This window comes from Capricornis sumatraensis, chromosome 3, assembly GCF_032405125.1.
Source record: "Capricornis sumatraensis isolate serow.1 chromosome 3, serow.2, whole genome shotgun sequence".
Taxonomy (NCBI): domain Eukaryota; kingdom Metazoa; phylum Chordata; class Mammalia; order Artiodactyla; family Bovidae; genus Capricornis; species Capricornis sumatraensis.
The window spans coordinates 8,062,726-8,067,202 of record NC_091071.1 but is presented as its reverse complement, the minus strand read 5'-3'; the positions used below and the strand labels follow the sequence as shown (position 1 = coordinate 8,067,202).

General features: G+C 52.6%; 1 non-coding gene across 1 annotated transcript; it reads left to right on the top strand.

Moving 5' to 3' along the window:
* The first annotated feature begins 4,120 nt into the window (after positions 1-4,120).
* TRNAY-GUA (transfer RNA tyrosine (anticodon GUA)) lies at positions 4,121-4,191 on the top strand. The gene has a single exon. It is a non-coding gene; the product is annotated as a tRNA-Tyr (tRNA).
* Positions 4,192-4,477: the final 286 nt, after the last annotated feature.

Below are 4,477 nucleotides of genomic sequence, written 5' to 3'. Positions count from 1 at the left end.
TGGAAGGGATCTGAGAACCCAACCCCTTCACAAGCTGTCAGCTAGTCTGCACACAGAGCAGGGCAGAGCCTCTCTTTTTTCATCTATGACGTGGGAACAATAGTTCCCAGTTCTTGGGATGGGGTGAGGTTTTAATTAGATCTACGGTTCTCAAACTCCAGCCTCCATCATCATCACGGGGAGGGGGCTTTTGTTAAAACCCAGATTTCAGGACCCCCTCTACCCACCCTAGTAGACCTTGAAAGAAGCCTGAAAGGTGGCATTTCAAACCAATTCAAATGTAACGGGAAAACTCCTGGTTTGAGGGCCAACACTTTGAGAGTCACTGAACTAGACCGAGAGGTTCTATATCTTGGCCAGCCCCTCAAAGTCAGGGACCAGCTCTAAATCACTCCCGTTTCTGCTTAGTGACTGCTCAGCACAGGCACGAGGCAGATGCTCTCAACAAGAGCTGTCCGAACTGAATGTTAATGCAAACCAAGCAGGCTCCTCCTCAGAGGCTTTTTCAACTGCCGGCACTGGGTTCTGGTTGCCATGGTGACTGCTGGAGCAGAAGCCAGGAGATAACGTAAACACCCGACTTTTCAACTTTTCGCAATATTGAGGAGAGCAGGCAAAGGTCTTGTCCCAGCTGCACGTGGACAAAAATGTGGAGGGAGGCAGGGAAGATGGGACTTTCGAAACCTCCCGTTAGAGACACCCTCCCATCTGCTCGGCAGCTGGCCCCAAACCGGGAAGGATTTAAACTTCGGTTGCATAACAGAGAAAGGAACAAAGGGAAGGGGGCTGGGAGGGAGTCTGTCTGTAGGAAACTGGAAAGAGGAGGGCATCCTGGTCCCTGAGAACCAATATATAAACTCGGTGACTTAATCCATTAGCCCATTTCGTCCTCACCCAAACCCCAAGAGGGTGCCTTTACAAGGATCCACAGAAGCCATCCAAGGTCACACAGCTGTCTGGGCCTTGGTGTTAATCCAGATTGGAGACTTGATCTGCTGTTGCCAAAGGCCAAGTTTGTTCTTTGATTTCAGGGCTGCCTCTTTGCTGAACTTTGGACATGGTTTAGAGAACCTAGGAGTGTGGGGGGTGGCAGGGAGTCTGTGAGAAATGTTTGGGGAAATTTTAACACCCCAGGGAGCCAGGCTGGTCATCATCCTGTCTTCTCCCTTCAAAACAACTGTCCCTTCCTTTATCTGCTTTTGTGTTTGAATCTACCTGAGCTGTGCTATGCGATGGACATGCTATCCCCCACACTGTTCTGGTCACGTTAACCCCACAAGGCAGTGGTTCTCATATTCCAATGCGGAAAAAAAAGTGAAGCTTATTTAAAATGTCAGTTTCTGCCTGGCCTCCAGAGATTCTGATCCGACAGCTGCGGGTGAGGATGCCTTAGGAACTGGGAGTCTTAATAGGCCCATGATGATTCTGATGTAGGGGACTGGTGCCCTTTGAGACATCCAGCCTGGGCCTCCGCTGTCTCCTGTACCTACGCGGTCCATCTGGAGCCCCCACTTTCAGTGACTTCTCATTCTAGCTCCCTGGCTGCCTCTGCGCTCCTCTCCTCCTAGGTATTTCCCGGAAACAATTCATGTTGTTGCCAAACTCTGGCTTCAGACTGCATGTCCACAGTTGCCCCCAGCTGGTCAGCTCACCCTGCAACCAGCAGGCCCCCACACACCCAGCTGGCTTAGTAAACCCCACAGTTGAAGCCTCTGATCTATTTTCTAAAGATCTGGCTCCTGAGCAGCCAGAGAGCGTTTGGTCAGGCTGAGCCAGCTGCCGCTGATGTCAGAAGGAACTGCGATGTCTGCCCTTTGTAAAAGAGGTTTGGGCAGAGGATCATCCCATTGACAAGAGAAAGATTAGATTTTGGGGATGAACCAATCAGACAGGGCTGCTTCATTTCCCTGCCTTAGTTTTCCCATCTGTAAAATGGGGGCAAGACCAAGTGCTCATCAGAGACTTTCAGAAAATTCAGAGTTCCCCCAGGCAAGAGGTCAGGCAGGAGGTTTGGCCAGGGGCTTAGGGGCTTAGCCTGAAGAATTGGGGCTTCAGGCTCCTTCTCCTGCTCCTCTTTGATGACAGGGCTCACCTGTGTCCTTGCCTTCTGCCCTGATGTCACAGAGCCATCCTTTGAGCATCATAACAAACCTCAGAACGCCTGGGAAAAGGGGGCAGGACAGGGTTTTTCCTCCCCATTTTGTTCAGAAGGAAACTGATTTCTTATCTAAAGAGGCCAGGCATCTGGTGAGCAGCCGAAGCAGAATTTGGCTTCTAATCTCGGGGTGGAGGGTCTGTGTGTGTGTGTGTGCACGTGTGTGCTTAATCGTTCAGTTGTGTTCAACTCTGCGACCCCATGGACTGCAGCCCGCCAGGCTCCTCCGTCCATGGGGATTCTCCAGACAAGAATCCTGGAGTGGGTTGCATGCCCTCCTCCAGAGAATCTTCCCAACCCAGGCACTGAACCTGCGTCTCCTGCGTTGCAGGCAGATTCTTTACTGCTGAGCCACCAGGGAAGCCTGTATGTCTGTGCTTTGTGACCACCTCATCCCTGGCCCTGTAGGTAGACAGGGCAGCTCCTTTGAACGTGCCTGGCGTGAGTTCCTGCTCAAGAAACTCCTTTCCTTCCTGTAAAGCAGGAACTTGGAGCTAGTCTGAGACTGCGCCCACGAAGGAGAAAGCTGGAGCCGGAGAGAGCAAGGAGGAGTCAGGCCGACTGAACCCTCCAAGGCAGGCACTGCCCTGGGAGAGGACGAGGGGAGCCCGCACCAGTGTGGAAACGGTACCACTCTGAGGCGAGAGTGGCACGGAGCTCCCTCGCCCAGCCCCCACCAGGCTGGGAGAGTTTTCCCTGGGGAAGGGTGCTCCCGTGGTTGGGGTGAAGCTGGGTGGATTTAGATGCTTGACACACTCACTGGGGCTTCCCTGGTGGCTCAGCAGTAAAGAATCTGACTGCAATGCAGGAGACACAGGTTTCATCCCTGCGTCGGGAAGATCCCCTGGAGGAGGGCATGGCAACCCAGTTTAGTATTCTCGCCTGGAGAATCCCATGGACAGAGGAGCCTGGCGGGCTACAGTCCATGGGGGTCCCAAAGAATCGGACACGAGTGAAGCGACTGAGCACGTACGCACGCAAGCACACATGCACGCATGCACGCACGATACACTCATTGGTGGAAACAAGGCCTGAGTCACTTACTCTGAGCCTCTGTTTACTCATCTGTCCAGTAGGGATCATAGTGGACACTTGAGATTTGTGGTAACAGTGCTTAGGATCTAGGTGGTGCTCAGTAAATAGGAATTAGCTCTTCCTTTCATCACTGCAAGGGCTCAGCAAATCTTTGGGTCTGTAGAGCAAGGAAAGGCTTCAAGGGATCAGACTGATCAGAAGGTACGAATACAAGGTACAGCCCTTGGCTCTGTGGGATGTAAAAGTTTCTGTTGCAAGGACTTCCCTGGTGGTCCAGTGGCTAAGACTCTGTGCTCCCAATGCTGGGGGCCTGGGTTCAATCCCTGATCAGGGAAATAGATCCCACATGCTGCAACTAAGACCTGGCACAACCAAATAAATATATATTTTTAAATGCTTCTGCTGCAAAGAGAAGCTTTGCTTTAAGGGCCAGTTTCTGCCCCCTTCCCCAGCCCCTAGGTTGTCTGTCTATTGTAAGTGCCCGGAGTTTTCACGCTGTTCACATTCAAAAGAACCCTGGGTTGCAGAGTGTGGGACAGCACTGCCCACAGCAGAGAAAGGCCCACTATACTAACGGTCCCTGTCTCTCCCTTAGACTAAGATCACACCTTCCTGATGAGTACTTGATTCGGTGGTACCCGCACCTTCACCTGGACAAATCTTCTCCCGTTCTCTTCAGGGGACACTGCCCTTCCAAAACCAACAGAGCAGCTGTCAGGACAGGTCACAAAATCCTTGTCCTGCCCTGACCTCTGTCCAGTCCTGTCTCCCCCTCGCCCCAGCCTTGGCTCTGGCTCCCATCCCTCACTCTTGTTCATCCAAGTCCAAGCTCCTTAACTCCAGGCTGCCTATCGTGAATCCTCTAAGGCTCATCCTGCAAATGCCTCCATGCTGCTTTCATTTGGCAGAATCTGGGGAAGGGGAGGGGCTTCCCAGGTGGCTCAGTGGTAAAGAATCTGCCTGTAATGCAGGAGACCTGGGTTCGATCCCTGGGTTGGGAAGATCCCCTGGAGGAGGGCATGGCAACCCACTCCAGTATTCTTGCCTGGATAATCCCATGGACAGAGGGGCCTCGCGGGCTACAGTCCATGGGATTGCACAGAGTTGGACACAACGGAGTGACTGAACATACACGCTCGCACGCACAGGGTTGGGGAGGCAGAGAGAGGAGTCTTCTGAGACAGACCTGCCCTGGAGGGACTCCAGACTGATGAGGGACAGGTACTCTGAAGATATGATTTAAAGTAGGAAATACTCTGGGCTTTGGAGAGCTGGACAGTAGTGGGG